Source organism: Ranitomeya imitator, chromosome 1, assembly GCF_032444005.1.
Source record: "Ranitomeya imitator isolate aRanImi1 chromosome 1, aRanImi1.pri, whole genome shotgun sequence".
NCBI lineage: Eukaryota > Metazoa > Chordata > Amphibia > Anura > Dendrobatidae > Ranitomeya > Ranitomeya imitator.
This window is the reverse complement of record NC_091282.1, coordinates 842,034,795-842,053,982: the sequence shown is the minus strand read 5'-3', so window position 1 is coordinate 842,053,982 and position 19,188 is coordinate 842,034,795.

The window sequence follows — 19,188 nt, the reverse complement described above, 5'->3', positions numbered from 1 at the left end:
CTGTTCGGCTGAAGATGCTTTTTTGCCCTCTGACACCACAACTGAAAAGCAACATGACGGACGATCTGTGACTATCAAGAAGTGCAATTCGAACTTTATAAGATATTTTTGTCCGTAGGTTATATTATAACTTGTAATTCATTCATTATCCGCTCGAAGGCTTTAGGCTTGTTGTATGGGATTCATTACCCCTTTTGTGTATCATCTATTACACTTGTTATTTTTTGTTTTGTTCACTTCTGTACAATTTATTTATCATTCCTTATATATTTATTCCTCGCTTATGAGGTCACGTTTATGTGTATGTACACTCACACCTCGGTTTATGAGGTTATATTTATTCTTATATGATCTTATTATCACAACTTGTATATTGTACTTATTGTTCTTTGGGAAGTTGGAGTGCGCATGGCAGCAGGGGGCTACATGCTGGACCCTCTCATCCCCGGTACAGGTATCGCGGCTGCATTCCACCCTTTTTGGCTGGTGTGCGGCAGCGTCCGCCTCCAGCGATTTGTGGATCCTTATAGCTGTGGTGTCACTGTATTTACATGCGCCATTTAGTCCGCTTCCCTTTGGTATCGCACTATGCATGTATACCCTCAGTGTTAATGAGGCTTAGATTGTCCTTGTTCATGTGTTTAGTTATGAAGTTTAATCCCATGCATTTTATTATATTTTAAGTGGTGAGCCTGTTATTACTGTTGTTATTAACCTCTGGGGATGTTCCTGGGATCCCTCATTTTATAAACTGTTGTACTTATGATTGCTCAGCACTTTTCACTTTTGGCTTGACGTTACCTGATTCACAGCAAGCTTCCTAGTTACCGTTGCTGGGTGATGCGGTGAGGATGAGGTGGTGGCCATCTTTGCTGTTCCGTACCGATTCTCTTCACAGTGGGGCAGTGGCTGGCTATGTTGCCTAGTCTTATTCTGTCTGCAGCTGCGCAGTGGGAGGTAGGCGGAGACCGCGGTCATTTGTGCGCTCGCGCACTCGTCCACTGTTTGCGCTGGCACTACTGTGTTATATCTTGGTATGTGTTTGGTATTATACCAGCGCTGTACAAGGTATCAGCTGATTGTTCCCCAAAGGGATAATGGAAGGTTTCTTTGTTTGTTTTTACCGGGCCTGCGGTTGCGCATTGTGAGGTATGTGGCGGCGATGTTCACTTTAGTTTGTGTGCACCAATCCACTGTTTGCGTTAAGGCTGCTAGGCAACAGCTCGGTTGGCAGCTGTGCATTAGATCATAGGGATACAGAGATATGCACGGTGTTTCTTGACTTCCGCTCCTGCGTATAACTATGCAGAGGGTTTCTAGTGCGTCACACTGAGTGTATAGTAACCAAGCAACACGGCGCTTTTCATTTACGTTGAACACGGCCGCACAGGATATAGCGTAAGGCACCTTACTCACATGTGTGGTGATTTTTCATCCACAGCTATTGGCTAGGAACTCATTTAAATAAACCCTCATTTCTTCTCCTAACAACACACGCCCCCGGAAGAAGAAGCTTATGGAAACGCGCGTAGGGGTATCTTACCGGCTTTGTGAGTGTTCAGAGGTAACTATGGATCTTGATTAGGCTGTTGGGGCTCTATTTGTGCTATTTCTTCACTACCAGGGGGTATATTATCTGGACGCCATTGTATATATGGCTCCCTGACTATCTATCAGATTGATGTTTTATTTTTATTATTTTTATCTAGCCATACCCTGCTAGTGAGGTGCACATGTTCCGGGAGCTTATATATATAAGGCACAGCGGCCATAAACAAAAAAACAACATTTATATATTGTAAGGATTTCACTCACTCAGCTGCGACGGCTGACCCTCAGGAGACGTGTTCCTTTAAAGTTCACTGGGTTTATTGCTTCATAAACCATGTTGCAAACAACAGAAAACAAATAGCCTTTGGTTCAGGTAAAGAAAAACAAGTGTCCAGTTCATCCGGCTCAGTCCTGAAGCCGTAACACACTCAGGAGGGTTTCACTTCCACACATCTCTGCTGTGTAAAGGATTAGCCAGTCTTATAAAGAGCTAACCCCACCCAGTAACCCATCACATGATTAGCCATGTGGTCTGACATTACCACAGGTCCTGAAACACATATACAAGATTATGTGCAAGAAAGGAATACTCCGGGCTACATTACAGCAACCAGGCACTTATGTGGCACATACCTCCCATCGACTACAAACCATTTAGCCATGCTACATACCTCCCCCCTCTGCCTAAAGCCGTGGGGCTTGGCACTTTCCCCCACTAAACAAGGGATTCTCGATAGGGCATCCGCATTACCGTGCAGCTTTCCGGCCCTATGTTCCACATGGAAACTGAAGTCCTGCAGGGCTAAGAACCAACGGGTGACTCTAGCATTTCTTCCTTTCGTTTCTCTCATCCACCTAAGCGGGGCATGGTCAGATACCAGTCTAAATTTACGTCCCAGCAGATAGTACCGCAATGTGTCCACTGCCCATTTTATGGCCAAGCACTCCTTCTCAACGACTGAGTAGTTCTTTTCAGATGAGGACAGCTTCCTACTCAGATAGAGAACAGGATGCTCCTCCCCATGTAGTTCTTGGGAAAGGACTGCTCCCACCCCAACATCTGAGGCATCTGTCTGAAGAATAAACTCTTTCTTGAAGTTTGGGGCCATCAGAACGGGTTGCTTACATAAAGCCTCTTTCATTTCTTGGAAGGCTGAATCTGTTTCTTCGGACCACTTAACCATTACTGATTTTGTCCCTTTTAGCAGGTCAGTCAGAGGCGCCGCCATTGTGGCGAAGTTTGGGATGAACCTCCTGTAATATCCCACGATTCCCAGGAAGGCTTTAACTTGCTTCTTGGAAACTGGTTTTGGCCATGTTTGAATTGCCTCCACTTTACTGATTTGGGGTTTTATTTCTCCATGACCCACTATGTATCCAAGGTACTTAGCTTCTTCTTTACCCAATGCACACTTCTTCGGGTTTATTGTAAATCCGGCCTCTCTTATAGCATCAAACACCGCTTGGACTTTCTCCAGATGACTCTCCCAGTCCGGGCTAAAGATGACGATATCATCTAGGTACGCAGCAGCGTATGCCTTGTGGGGTGCAAGGACTCTATCCATAGCCCTTTGGAAGGTGGCCGGAGCTCCCTGTAGGCCAAATGGCATCCGGACATACTGGAAGCATCCATCTGGTGTAGAAAACGCCGTCTTCTCCTTGGCTTCCTGTGCCATGGGGATCTGCCAATACCCCTTCGTCAAATCCAAGGTGGTTATGTACATGGCGGGCCCAAGCCTTTCGATGAGCTCATCAACTCGGGGCATGGGATATGCGTCGAACTTGGAGACCTCATTCAACTTCCTATAGTCGTTGCAAAATCTCCACTCCCCATCAGGTTTTGGGACCAGGACAATTGGGCTCGACCAACCGCTCTTGGATTCCTCAATGACTCCAAGCTTCAACATACGCTCCACTTCCTTGGAGACTATTTCTCGACGGGCCTCAGGAATTCTATAGGGCTTCACGTTCACGCGCACATGGGGCTCTGTCAGGACCTCATGCTCTATGACCTTCGTGTACCCAGGCAACTCGGAAAACAGGTCCCTGTTTTTCTGGAGTAACTCCCGGCATTGCTGTTTCTGGGACTCCGATAGCGTCTCCGCTATAGTAACCGCTCCAACCTCATCTTCTGGGTTGCTTAACAACGATGGAGTTACTGTCGGCTCTCTATCTTGCCACGGCTTGATAAGGTTGACATGGTATACTTGGAATGGTTTCCGTCTTCCTGGTTGGTGAATTTTATAGTTTACTTCACCAAGTTTCTCGACAACCTCATATGGCCCTTGCCATTTGGCCAAGAACTTGCTTTCCACTGTCGGAACTAACACAAGAACTCGGTCTCCCGGATTGAATTGCCTCACTCTTGCAGACCGGTTGTAGACCCTGGCCTGAGCTTCTTGTGCTTGGAGAAGGTGTTCTTTCACGATAGGCATCACCTTTGCAATCCTCTGCTGCATCAGGGCCACATGCTCAATGACGCTTCTGTGGGGCGTGACTTCGGCTTCCCAGGTTTCCTTGGCTATATCCAGGAGTCCTCGTGGATGTCGGCCATACAGAAGCTCAAACGGTGAGAAACCTGTGGAGGCCTGTGGAACTTCACGAATGGAAAACATCAAATAGGGTAAGAGACAATCCCAGTCTCTACCGTCTTTCTCTATAGCTTTTCTCAGCATGCTCTTCAGTGTCTTGTTAAATCTCTCAACAAGGCCATCTGACTGGGGATGGTACACCGAGGTCCTCAACTGGGAGATTTTCAGGGCTTTGCATAGTTCCCTCATCACCTTGCTCATGAAAGGTGTCCCCTGGTCAGTCAGGATCTCCTTCGGCAGACCTGTCCGGGAAAAGACATGGACCAACTCGCGAGCTATACTCTTTGAAGAAGAATTTCTCAAGGGAATTGCCTCAGGATAGCGTGTGGCGTAGTCCAGGATGACTAATATATACTGATGGCCCCGGGCTGATTTAACTAAGGGACTGACCAAGTCCATGGCAATTCTCTCGAATGGCACCTCAATAATGGGCAGTGGCACAAGGGGGTTCCGGAAATGAGGAGTGGGAGCAGTTAGCTGACATGTAGGGCAGGACCTGCAATAGTTCACTATTTCCCGGTGGCACCCAGGCCAATAGAACCTCTGCACAACCCGTTCCTGCGTTTTTTCCACCCCTAGGTGTCCACCCAAGATGTGTGAATGGGCCATGTCCAACACCTTCCGTCTATATGGACCCGGCACTACCAACTGCTCTACCAACTCCTCCCTTATTTTCGTGACCCGGTACAACAACTCCCTGCTCATTAGAAAATGGGGAAATCTTGTGTCTGCCCCCGGCTCCTGTACCACCCCGTCAATAACTGTGACATTATTAAAGGCTTCCCTCAGAGTGGGGTCCCTATGTTGGGCAGTCCCAAAATTTTCACCGGATACCTCTAACTCCAGGATGTCAGATGCAGGGGACACTTCCTCCTCATCTCCAGCCAGGACACAAAAAGGAAATCTGTCTGACTCTGGGTGTGGCACCACCCTTCCCGGGTTCACTGGTTCCCTACTCTTGCTAGGGAGCTCAGAACCTTTCCCCCACAAATCCCAAAACAAACAGAAATCCCGGCCAATAATTATAGGGCGCAACAAGTCCTGAACGACGCCGACTATGTGGGACTCCGTGCCACATGTCGTTTCAATGTTCACACTGGCCACAGGGTAGTCCTTTGCATCACCATGTATGCACCACACTCCGACCTTCTTTCCCGGGAGCAGGTGGAGAGGAAAAGTGGCCCTCACCAGGGTCACTAGGCTCCCCGAGTCTAACAGTGCCGTTACTGCTTGACCGTTCACCTTCACGGGACATGCTTGAGGTCCCTCGTTGGGCGGAGAGTTCACACTGCAAGCTGGATACGCATAGTATGAACAACGGCGTCCCATGCTGCAGTCCATCTGCTCAGTGGTTTGGGAACAACGGGCAGCTATATGTCCTGGCTTGTGGCACCTCCAACAAATAATATCACCCGTGGGGACCTTGGGCACCACCTCCCCCGCCCTTTGTGACCTTGGACGCACCACCCCTTTTTGGGACTCAGCTGCCTTCTGGGATCCCCAGTACGGCATGGGCTGCCTCCCGAAGGAGCCTTCCAACCCTTGGTACCTCTCAACCAGTCCGATCAGCTCGTCGGCATTCTGGGGATCACCCTGGGCAACCCAAGACTGTATAGGCCTCGGGAGGGAATGGACAAACCGATCCATCATCACCCGTTCTACCATCTGTGCAGGCGCAGAGGATTCTGGCTGCAGCCATTTCTGGACCAGGTGCAACAGATCAAACATTTGGGAACGAGGTGGTTTGTCCCGGTGATAGCCCCAGGAGTGAACTCGCTGTGCCCTGACAGTCAGTGTCACCCCCAAACGTGCGAGAATCTCAGCTTTCAATTTGTGATACTCTTTGGCATCCTGCAAGGTCAAATCATAGTACGCCTTCTGGGGTTCTCCCGTCAGGTATGGCGCAAGTACCTCTGCCCACTGCTCTGGCGGAAGTTTTTCCCTCTCAGCGACCCTCTCAAACACCGTCAGGAAGGCCTCAACATCATCCCCGGGAGTCATTTTCTGCAACGCGCGTCTTACCGTTTTCCGGACGTGGGTGTCATCAGCCAAACCTGGGGTTGGGGCGCTCGCCTTGCCCTGGATGGCGGTTGCCAGAAGCTGCATCTGCTGCTGATGCTCCTGCTGGCTCTGCTGCATCTGCTGCCGTTGCTCCTGCTGGCTCTGCTGCATCTGCTGCTGGCTCTGTTGTAACTGCTGCCGTTGCTCCTGCTGGCTTTGTTGCATCTGCTGCCGTTGCTCCTGCTGGCTCTGTTGTATCTGCTGCATCAACAGCCTGTTGGTCTCTTGCTGCCTTTTCTCCTGCTGTGACTGCATCTGGACCAATTGTTTCAGCAGGTCCTCCATTTTCTCCGGCAATGCTTGCTGGCTTGCAACAGCCTTGACCCAGGACATTCAAAATAAACTCACGTCTCCGCTGGGAACGCTGCTCGCACGTCTCCACCAATTGTAAGGATTTCACTCACTCAGCTGCGACGGCTGACCCTCAGGAGACGTGTTCCTTTAAAGTTCACTGGGTTTATTGCTTCATAAACCATGTTGCAAACAACAGAAAACAAATAGCCTTTGGTTCAGGTAAAGAAAAACAAGTGTCCAGTTCATCCGGCTCAGTCCTGAAGCCGTAACACACTCAGGAGGGTTTCACCTCCACACATCTCTGCTGTGTAAAGGATTAGCCAGTCTTATAAAGAGCTAACCCCACCCAGTAACCCATCACATGATTAGCCATGTGGTCTGACATTACCACAGGTCCTGAAACACATATACAAGATTATGTGCAAGAAAGGAATACTCCGGGCTACATTACAGCAACCAGGCACTTATGTGGCACATACCTCCCATCGACTACAAACCCTTTAGCCATGCTACAATATATATACGATAGGCCTTTCTTTAGCGTTTGCATATAGCCTTATCAGCACCGGAGTACAGTAATCTTTCCCCAGCAACCTACCCGACCATAGATATACTCTTTAGCCACAAAATATAAGTCACATGACTATAATGGAAATGCTCCTTATATATTTTGTTTTAAATTAATATTGGCTATATATCTGTTAACACTCTCAGTGCCGGTTTTTGGATTGGAGGCATCCTGTTGTATTATTGTGTGTATAAATACATTTTACTCTATTTATGTCAATAAAGTTTTCAAGTTTTTGAACGTAAACATTCTGTAGCCTGGTTTATACATCTACTAGGTTTTTGATGCATTGATATAGTGAATGTGTTCTGGATTTCTCCTTTTTGGACTAATATGTATAAATATCCCATACCTGTCCGCTGTACAGTTATGTCGCACACTGTAAATCCATCTGAAGGGGTTAAATACATTTACAACCAGGAGCGTTGCTAATGCAGCCGCTCCTGGCTGTAAAAGACTGGGAATGAATGAAATGAAGGTAACGGAGCTTTGTGACTAGCGGTGCCGTCATTGAAGCTGCGCCCCCTGGTGGCATAAACTCATATGAACTGTAGCGTGGGAATTTTTCTGAATATTTGTGTGTCAACCTATACTATGGTAGACATTTATTTTATCTATTCTATTTTTAACCTGTCAGTGTGATTTTTCACCGCACCGCACTGAATTACCGGCTTTTCTATAGGACACCGGTGCATATTTCTCGTAAGGCAGACGTGTGGTCCATGTGTAATCCGTATTTTTCTCACCCCCATAGACTTGCATTGGCTTATTTTTGGAGGAATATGCTGACAATCGCAGCATGCTGCGATTTTCTCAGCCTGTTAAATACGGCCGAGTAATATATGGAGGAGGCGACTATAAAGGAGAAAAGCTGTGCTTTATGTGCAATATAATCATTATAATTTGTTATAATTAACCACAGTTAGTTACTAAACCGGGCAATGCTGGGCTCTTCAGCTAGTTGGTTAAATAACACAGATAGCACCCAGATGACACACAGATGGCCTACATGCACACACGGACACGGATAGCTCTGAGACCATTTCTTCTGGTACCGGAAATATCTGGACGTGTGAGATTGGCCTTAGTCTGCTATCGGCATCAGCAATGCGATATAACAACAATACTAATTTTCTATTGGTTTAATAAACAGCGTATGTTTATCAAGCAGTTGTGCGACTGTTGCAAACCCTGCTGAGAAATGAAAACAACACAATTTACCAGTGGCAATAATTTTCCTTAGTCTGCTGTTGCCGTGTGTCAGCAAAGCAATATTAAAAAAATACCAATTTTCTATTGGTTAAATAAATAGCGTATCTTTATCTAGCAGTTGTGCGACTGGTGCAAACACTGCTGAGATGCACAAAAGTGACTATTTACCTGTAATTTGCATGAGTCTGCTGTTGCCATGTGTAATAAGGCTGATATCTGAAAAAAATAGCCACACATTGCAAGATACAGGAAATTTGTACATAACACCTCTGTGAGGGTACTTGTGAAAAATAAAGCCAGGAATTTTTTTCATAATGCATTTAATATGAGAAAGGGTGACGTTAAGGCACTTGGATGTGGTGGTGCCCACCAAGGCTGTGTGACAGATCAAAAGGTGACTGTATCTTGTTGTAGCTTCCTGTCAAAATTTGGTCAGCGCGCTACACCACTGCCGAACCCAGACAAGTGTGAGGATGTTGTGGATTGGATGGCAGACAAAGGCTCCAGTGTGTTGACAAGTAGCATCATGAAGTCTTTCACACAGTCCAGTCTCAGTAGCCAAGAGGCTGGGACTCTGAATCCTCCAGCTTTGGTGGCGCTTTCTTCTATGAAGAAATGTTTCATGACTGCTCCTGTACTGGTTCAACCTGATTTGTCTAAACCATTTATCATAGAGAAGGACGCCTCGGAGGTGGGAGTGGGGGCTGTGTTGTCTCAAGGGCCCACCACGTTGACTAATTTAAGACCTTGTGCCTTCTTTTCGAGAAAATTTTCCTCTGCTGAGAGGAATTATGATGTGGGTAACTGGGAGCTGTTGGCCATTAAATTGGCATTTGAAGAAAGGAAGCAATTTTTGGAGGGAGCTGCCCATCGTATCACTGTCATTACGGATCACAAGAATCTGTCTTACATCGAATCTGCCAAACGTTTGACCCTGAGACAAGCAAGGTGGTCACTTTTTTTTCCCGATTTCAGTTTTCTATTACTTTTAGACCAGGGTCCAGGAATGTGAAGGCTGATGCTTTATCTAGTAGCCTGGATCCAGCTTCACCTCCTGAACCTCCATTCTTCAGCGTGGAGTGGTGGTGACTGCGGTGTCCTCGGCATTGGAATGACAGATTTGTGAGGCCCAATCTCTTGTTCCTTCATCCGTACCTGATAATAAGCTCTTTGTACCTGTCCAGTATCGGTTAAGGGTGCTTCGGGAGTTCCATGACTTGGCTCTTAGTGGGCATCCTGGAATCTCGGCCACGCGTAAAGCCATCACTAGGCTGTTTTGGTGGCCTTCATTGGCTTCAGACGTCATTGGGTTTGTGTCTTCCTGTGAAACTTGTGCTCATGCTAAAACCTCCGGTAACCGGCTGGGGAATTGGTGCCACTGCCAATTCCAGATAGACTGTGGACTCATCTGTCCATGGATTTTATCACCGATCTACCCCCTCTAATGGCAAAACCGTGATCTGGGTAGTTGTTGATAGGTTCAGTAAGCAGGCGCATTTTGTACCTTTGGCGGGCCTCCCTAATGCTGAGACTCTATCAAAACTATTCATTGAGCATGTGTGTTGTGAATTCTGTGGCTGAATTCACTCCTGTGGTCACAAGTGGTACTGCAGCTTCTGAGCTTCCTCCCTCAGGTGTTCTGGTGAGCTTGTTAACTGCTTCATTACTTAACTCCGCCTGATGCTGCTATCCTTGCTCCTTGTCAATGTTTCAGTGTTGGATCTGAGCTTCTCCTGATTGTTCCTGTGACCTGCTGCTCTGTATAGCTAAGTGCTTTTTGCTTTTTTGTTGCTTTTTTTCTGTCCAGCTTGTCTTTTGTTTTACTGGAAGCTCTGAGACGCAAAGGGTGTACCGCCGTGCCGTTAGTTCGGCACGGTGGTTTTTTTTTGCCCCCTTTGCGTGGTTTTGCTTTAGGGTTTTTTGTAGACTGCAAAGTTCGCTTTACTGTCCTCGCTCTGTCCTAGAATATCGGGCCCCACTTTGCTGAATCTATTTCATCCCTACGTTTTGTCTTTTCATCTTACTCACAGTCATTATATGTGGGGGGCTGCCTTTTCCTTTGGGGAATTTCTCTGGGGCAAGTCAGGCCTATGTTTCTATCTTCAGGCTAGCTAGTTTCTTAGGCTGTGCCGAGTTGCCTAGGTAGTTGTTAGGCGCAATCCACAGCCGCTTTTAGTTGTGTTTAGGATAGGATCAGGTGTGCAGTCTACAGAGTTTCCACGTCTCAGAGCTCGTTCTTGTATTTTTGGGTATTTGTCAGATCACTGTGTGCGCTCTGATCGCTAAGCACACTGTGTTTCTGGATTGCCTTCATAACACCTGTCATTAGCAAACATAATAGTACAAGGAGCCTAACTAATGATTCTCAATAGAGGGAAAGAAAAAGTTCTGACATCATTTTTTTTTTTTTCTGCTCTGTGTTCACTATTTTTTTTTCCCCTAGACATTTGGGTGATTCTGGACACAGGTGTGGACATGGATATTCAGGGTCTGTGCTCTTCAATGGATAATCTCGTTATAAATGTACAAAAAATTCAAGATACTATTGATCAGAAATCTATGTTAGAACCAAGAATTCCTATTCCTGATTTGTTTTTTGGAGATAGAACTAAGTTTCTAAGTTTCAAAAATAATTGTAAGCTATTTCTGGCCTTGAAACCTCATTCTTCTGGTAATCCTATTCAACAGGTTTTGATTATTATTTCTTTTTTGCGCGGCGACCCTCAAGACTGGGCATTTTCTCTTGCGCCAGGAGACCCTGCATTGAGTAGTGTCGATGCGTTTTTCCTGGCGCTCGGATTGCTGTACGATGAGCCTAATTCAGTGGATCAGGCTGAGAAAAATTTGCTGGCTTTGTGCCAGGGTCAGGATGATATAGAAGTATATTGTCAGAAATTTAGGAAATGGTCAGTACTCACTCAGTGGAATGAATCTGCGCTGGCAGCTTTGTTCAGAAACGGTCTCTCTGAGGCTCTTAAGGATGTCATGGTGGGATTTCCTATGCCTGCTGGTTTGAATGAGTCTTTGTCTTTGGCCATTCAGATCGGTCGACGCTTGCGCGAGCGTAAATCTGTGCACCATTTGGCGGTACTGCCTGAGGTTAAACCTGAGCCTATGCAGTGCGATAGGACTATGACTAGAGTTGAACGGCAGGAATACAGACGTCTGAATGGTCTGTGTTTCTACTGTGGTGATTCCACTCATGCTATTTCTGATTGTCCTAAGCGCACTAAGCGGTCCGCTAGGTCTGCCGTCATTGGTACTGTACAGTCCAAATTCCTTCTGTCCATTACCTTGATATGCTCTTTGTCGTCGTTTTCTGTCATGGCGTTTGTGGATTCGGGCGCTGCCCTGAATCTGATGGATTTGGATTATGCTAAACGTTGTGGGTTTTTCTTGGAGCCTTTGCGGTGTCCTATTCCATTGAGAGGAATTGATGCTACACCTTTGGCCAAGAATAAACCTCAATACTGGGCCCAGCTGACCATGTGCATGGCTCCTGCACATCAGGAAGTTATTCGCTTTCTGGTGTTGCATAATCTGCATGATGTGGTCGTGTTGGGGTTGCCATGGCTACAAACCCATAATCCAGTATTGGATTGGAATTCCATGTCGGTATCCAGCTGGGGTTGTCAGGGGGTACATGGTGATGTTCCATTTTTGTCGATTTCGTCATCCACCCCTTCTGAGGTCCCAGAGTTCTTGTCTGATTATCAGGATGTATTTGAAGAGCCCAAGTCCGATGCTCTACCTCCGCATAGGGATTGTGATTGTGCTATCAATTTGATTCCTGGTAGTAAATTCCCTAAAGGTCGATTATTTAATTTATCCGTGCCCGAACACGCCGCTATGCGCAGTTATGTGAAGGAATCCCTGGAGAAGGGACATATTCGCCCATCGTCATCACCACTGGGAGCAGGGTTCTTCTTTGTAGCCAAGAAGGATGGTTCGCTGAGACCGTGTATTGATTACCGCCTTCTTAATAAGATCACTGTTAAATTTCAGTATCCCTTGCCATTGTTATCTGACTTGTTTGCTCGGATTAAGGGGGCTAGTTGGTTCACTAAGATAGATCTTCGTGGTGCGTATAATCTGGTGAGAATCAGGCAAGGAGATGAATGGAAAACTGCATTCAATATGCCCGAGGGTCATTTTGAGTATCTAGTGATGCCGTTCGGACTTGCCAATGCTCCATCTGTGTTTCAGTCTTTTATGCATGACATCTTCCGTGAGTATCTGGATAAATTCCTGATTGTTTACTTGGATGACATTTTGATCTTCTCAGATGATTGGGAGTCTCATGTGAAGCAGGTCAGAATGGTTTTTCAGGTCCTGCGTGCTAACTCTTTGTTTGTGAAGGGATCAAAGTGTCTCTTCGGTGTGCAGAAAGTTTCATTTTTGGGGTTCATCTTTACCCCTTCTACTATCGAGATGGATCCAGTTAAGGTCCAAGCCATCCAGGATTGGATTCAGCCGACATCTCTGAAAAGTCTGCAAAAGTTCCTGGGCTTTGCTAATTTTTATCGTCGCTTCATCTGTAATTTTTCTAGCATTGCCAAACCATTGACCGATTTGACCAAGAAGGGTGCTGATTTGGTTAATTGGTCTTCTGCTGCTGTGGAAGCTTTTCAGGAGTTGAAGCGTCGTTTTTGTTCTGCCCCTGTGTTGTGTCAGCCAGATGTTTCTCTTCCGTTCCAGGTCGAGGTTGATGCTTCTGAGATTGGAGCAGGGGCGGTTTTGTCACAGAGAGGTTCTGATTGCTCAGTGATGAAACCATGTGCTTTCTTTTCCAGGAAGTTTTCGCCCGCTGAGCGTAATTATGATGTGGGCAATCGAGAGTTGCTGGCCATGAAGTGGGCATTCGAGGAGTGGCGTCATTGGCTTGAAGGAGCTAAGCATCGCGTGGTGGTATTGACTGATCATAAGAACTTGACTTATCTCGAGTCTGCCAAGCACTTGAATCCTAGACAGGCCCGTTGGTCATTATTTTTTGCCCGCTTCGACTTTGTGATTTCGTACCTTCCGGGCTCTAAAAATGTGAAGGCGGATGCTCTGTCTAGGAGTTTTGTGCCCGACTCTCCGGGTTTATCTGAGCCAGCGGGTATCCTCAAGGAAGGAGTCATTGTGTCTGCCATCTCCCCTGATTTGCGGCGGGTGCTGCAAAAATTTCAGGCGAATAAACCTGATCGTTGTCCAGCAGAGAAACTGTTCGTCCCTGATAGGTGGACTAATAAACTTATCTCTGAACTTCATTGTTCGGTGTTGGCTGGTCATCCTGGAATCTTTGGTACCAGAGAGTTAGTGGCTAGATCCTTCTGGTGGCCATCTCTGTCACGGGATGTACGTACTTTTGTGCAGTCCTGTGGGATTTGTGCTAGGGCTAAGCCCTGCTGTTCTCGTGCCAGTGGGTTGCTTTTGCCCTTGCCGGTCCCAAAGAGGCCTTGGACACATATTTCGATGGATTTCATTTCTGACCTTCCCGTTTCTCAAAAGATGTCAGTCATTTGGGTGGTCTGTGATCGCTTTTCTAAAATGGTCCATCTGGTGCCCTTGGCTAAATTGCCTTCCTCCTCTGATTTGGTACCTTTGTTCTTTCAGCATGTGGTTCGGTTGCATGGCATTCCTGAGAATATTGTTTCTGACAGAGGTTCCCAGTTTGTTTCAAGGTTTTGGCGAGCCTTTTGTGGTAGGATGGGCATTGACCTATCCTTTTCCTCGGCTTTCCATCCTCAGACTAATGGCCAGACCGAACGAACCAATCAGACCTTGGAAACATATCTGAGATGTTTTGTTTCTGCAGACCAGGATGATTGGGTGTCCTTTTTGCCGTTGGCTGAGTTCGCCCTTAATAATCGGGCCAGCTCGGCTACCTTGGTTTCTCCATTTTTTTGCAATTCTGGGTTCCATCCTCGTTTCTCTTCAGGACAGGTTGAGTCTTCGGACTGTCCTGGTGTGGATTCTGTGGTGGATAGGTTGCAGCAGATCTGGACTCAGGTAGTGGACAATTTGATCTTGTCCCAGGAGAAAGCTCAACTTTTCGCTAATCGCAGACGCCGTGTGGGTCCCCGACTTCGTGTTGGGGATCTGGTTTGGTTATCTTCTCGTCATATTCCTATGAAGGTTTCCTCTCCTAAATTTAAACCTCGTTTTATTGGTCCGTATAGGATTTCTGAGGTTCTCAATCCTGTGTCTTTTCGTTTGACCCTCCCAGACTCCTTTTCCATACATAATGTATTCCATAGGTCGTTGTTGCGGAGATACGTGGCACCTATGGTTCCATCTGTTGAGCCTCCTGCCCCGGTTTTGGTGGAGGGGGAATTGGAGTATATTGTGGAGAAGATTTTGGATTCTCGTGTTTCTAGACGGAAACTCCAGTATCTGGTTAAATGGAAGGGTTATGCTCAGGAAGATAATTCCTGGGTTTTTGCCTCTGATGTTCATGCTTCCGATCTTGTTCGTGCCTTTCATGCGGCTCATCCTGGTCGGCCTGGGGGCTCTGGTGAGGGTTCGGTGACCCCTCCTCAAGGGGGGGGGGTACTGTTGTGAATTCTGTGGCTGAATTCACTCCTGTGGTCACAAGTGGTACTGCAGCTTCTGAGCTTCCTCCCTCAGGTGTTCTGGTGAGCTCGTTAACTGCTTCATTACTTAACTCCGCCTGATGCTGCTATCCTTGCTCCTTGTCAATGTTTCAGTGTTGGATCTGAGCTTCTCCTGATTGTTCCTGTGACCTGCTGCCCTGTATAGCTAAGTGCTTTTTGCTTTTTTGTTGCTTTTTTTCTGTCCAGCTTGTCTTTTGTTTTGCTGGAAGCTCTGAGACGCAAAGGGTGTACCGCCGTGCCGTTAGTTCGGCACGGTGGTTTTTTTTTGCCCCCTTTGCGTGGTTTTGCTTTAGGGTTTTTTGTAGACTGCAAAGTTCGCTTTACTGTCCTCGCTCTGTCCTAGAATATCGGGCCCCACTTTGCTGAATCTATTTCATCCCTACGTTTTGTCTTTTCATCTTACTCACAGTCATTATATGTGGGGGGCTGCCTTTTCCTTTGGGGAATTTCTCTGGGGCAAGTCAGGCCTATGTTTCTATCTTCAGGCTAGCTAGTTTCTTAGGCTGTGCCGAGTTGCCTAGGTAGTTGTTAGGCGCAATCCACAGCCGCTTTTAGTTGTGTTTAGGATAGGATTAGGTGTGCAGTCTACAGAGTTTCCACGTCTCAGAGCTCGTTCTTGTATTTTTGGGTATTTGTCAGATCACTGTGTGCGCTCTGATCGCTAAGCACACTGTGTTTCTGGATTGCCTTCATAACACCTGTCATTAGCAAACATAACACATGTGGTCCAATTGCATGGTGTGCCTGTCAGTGTGGTGTCTGATAGAGATCTGCAATTTGTGGCAAAATTCTGGAGGGCCTTTTGTAAAAGGCCGGGTATCAGTCTGTCCTTTTCATCGGACTACAATCCCGAGAACAACGGTCAGACTGAAAAGACTAATCAGTCTTTGGAGCAGATATTATGATGTCTTGCTACATCCAGACAGGATTGGTGCTCTGCACTACCCATGGCGGAATTTGCTTTCAATAATCGTGTCAATCAGTCCACTGGTACTTCCCCGTTATTCTGCAACTATGGGTTTCACCCTTATTTTGGTGAGTTTTCCCAGCTGGATTTGGGGTGTCCAGGGGCTGATTTAGCCTTTCTGCGGTTGGGGGAGATCTGGAGGGAGACTCAGAGAAACATTGGGGAGGCTCAGGGCAAGTATAAATTTTTTGCCGATAAACAACGTTCTGTGGCGCCGGCTTACCAGCTGGGGGATAAGGTATGGTTATCCACTAAGAATATTAGATTGAGGATTCCCTCGGCTAAGTTGGGTCCCAAGTTTATTGGCCCTTATGAAATTTTAGAGGTGGTTAATCCTGTGGCCTTTCGTCTGCGCTTGCCTCCGTCATTGCGGATCCCCAATGTATTCCATAAGGAGCTTCTGAAGCCATCGGTGCCTTCCTCAGGTGAGTCTCCAGAGCACCCGCCGCCTGTTGTGGTGGATGGCCAGACTGAGTATGAGGTGGAACGGGTGGTGGATTCTCGTATGCTCTGCCAATCACTGCAATACTTGGTCCATTGGAAAGGTTACGGTCCTGAGGACCGGTCGTGAGTGCTGGCGCGCTTGGTCCATGCAGATCGACTGGTCCGGGCCTTTCACGCTCATTATCCAGGGAAGCCTGGGGGTCCGGTGGCCCCCATTGAGAGGGGGGTACTGTCATGATCCAGTCCTGATTTTGCTTTCAGCTGTCTTGTCTCTGGACTGGTCATGCGGGAGTTAATCCCCTCTGCCTCATTTTGAAGATGGATGGGCTTTTTCAGTCCTCTGCAGCCTGCGGGCCAGTGTCAGCTATAGTTCATGCTTCCTGGCTTGAGCCCCTGACCTGTATACCTGTATTAGTGAGCCTTATGCCTCTGACTGCCTGTACTCGTGTATGACTTGACCTGATCTCTGGACTTTGCCCCTTGTTTTCTGTCTCTGATACCATGCTCCCTGACTAGTTTCGACTCTGGCTTGTACCCCGACTTCGTCTAATGTCTCACGTTTTGGTTACCACGTTCCCGGTAGGCTCTGACTTCTTGCTTGTCCCTGACTACGTGTTTTGCTGTTATCTTTGGTACTTCATCTCCTAACAGTTTTGGATTCGGCTTGTCTGACTACTCTTTCGCTACCTGTGGCACTTGTGCTGCTGCTCAGTGTTGCTACACTTTGTGTACAACCTCTCTTCCCTCACCAGCAACCCCTGGTGGAGGTTGCACTATACAGCACTGCAGCAGCACATTACAGCCCTGTCTTTATTACATACCGTCCTTTCTTGTTAGATGTATAATGCAATGATGGCTGATCGAACATGGGAAAGCTTATTTTCTAATGGAGGAGCTGATGGACTGGTCGTCTGGTCACCGACTGCTCCATCAGAAGTAATTTTATATCTAACAAGAGAATGGACGCTGTGAATAAGAAAAACAACAATAATAAACTATGTAAGAGACAACACTCTACATAGCAGATGAAGCTATATACTAAGGGACAGTACCATATATACAGTGGGGAAAAAAGTCCCATGCGCAGCTTCCGGGCTGATGAGTGCAAATTTGCCTTGAGTATTTGCTGATAATGTGCTGCATTCATCTTTCCTTCAACTTTGACCAAATTTCCTGTGCCACTGTAGCTCACATATCCCCAAAACATCAGCAATCTACCTCCGTGCTTTACAGTAGGAATGGAGTTGCTTTCATCATAGGCCTTGTTGACCTCTCTCCAAGTGTAACGTTTTTGGTTGTTGCCAAAAAGTTCAATTTCGGTCTCATCACTCCAAATTACCTTGTTCCAGAAGTTTTGAGGCTTGTCTGTGCTGTTTTGTGTATTATAGGCGTAATACTTTGTGGCATTTGTGCAGTAATGGTTTTCTTCTGGCGACTCGACCATACAACCCATTTTTCTTCAAGTGCCTCCCTATTGTGCATCTTGAATCAACCACACCACTAGTTTTCAGAGAGTCTTGTATTTCAGCTGATATTATTTGTGGGTTTTTCCTTGCATCCCGAACAATATTCCTGGCATTTGTGGACGAAATTTTTGCTGGTCCACCTGACTGTGTTTTTTTTTTTTTTTCAGAGCCCCTGATTTTCCATTTGTTAATCACAGTTTGAACGCTGCTGACTGGTATTATCAATTCCTTTGATATCTTTTTGTATCCTTTTCATATTTTTTACAGTTCAACTATCTTTTACAGTAGATCCATTGACAATTCTTTTGGTTTCCCCATGACTCACAATCCAGAAACGTCAGTGGCTGGATGAAAGATGCAAGAGTCTGTCTTGATCCCAGAAACTCACTCAGCTTTTACGTGCACACTGATTACAAGCAAACAAGTCACAGATGAGGATATAACCTTTAGTAGCCATTTAAACACATTTGTATCAACTTCTGTGCATGTTATCAGGCCAAAATCACCAGTGTATGTGAACTTTTGATCATGGTTATTTGGATGTTTTGGGTTGTCACTATGATTTAAAAAGAGAAAACACATAGTTTGACAATAAATGGCTTCACCCAACCACTAACCATAGGTGGAGAAAAAGTACGCTCAACCAGCTGAAATAGGAGCTGGTGTCAGCAAGCCCCCGTTCTGCACAGACCTGATCATGGTCGCATCCTCTGCAACCAAGATTGCTACGCCCCTGACTGTAGATAAAAATAGATTTTTTAAAATGAACAATACCTTGATGGTGACAGTTAGTATTGGGTCCCTGGGCAGCTGCATAGGTTGTCTATTCCTGAATATCATCCTGACATAGGGTCCTAGTTATGTTTTTGTCTGTGAAAAAGCAACTGTAAATGCATCCAAGGAGCTGGATCTGGGCATTAGGTACTAGCAGATCTTGATGTGGAATTGCTAAACAGAATTTCTCACATCACAAAACAGAGTTTAATAGGCGAGTTGACAACGGAACAGGAATGAGCTGGAAAAGTATCAAAAATGTAGTTCAATTAATCAGGAATTGGAAGGAGGGTACAATAACTGCTTCTGTAGCAAGGAAAGCAGCCACACAGCACTAATAGTCAGGGATGAAATCTACAGCATCTACTGAACATAGTTGGACTTAGGTTTTCTTTCACCTAGGGCAAATATTCACTTCACTGCTTTTTATTCCAGTTTTACCATATAGTGCTTATTAATAGGTTGACTCTTATGAGCCAAAATAACCTTTTGGCCCCTCCTAGGCTCCAAGGTGCCTTCTAGGCTCCAGGGCCCCAGTGCAACAGCAAACCCTGCACCCATTTTAGTTACACGTCTGGCACTCAATGCTTGCTTTGTATGTCTGCCACCTAGATCTAGCCGCTCCCTTGATATTGTGCGCACTCACTGTATAAATATATAT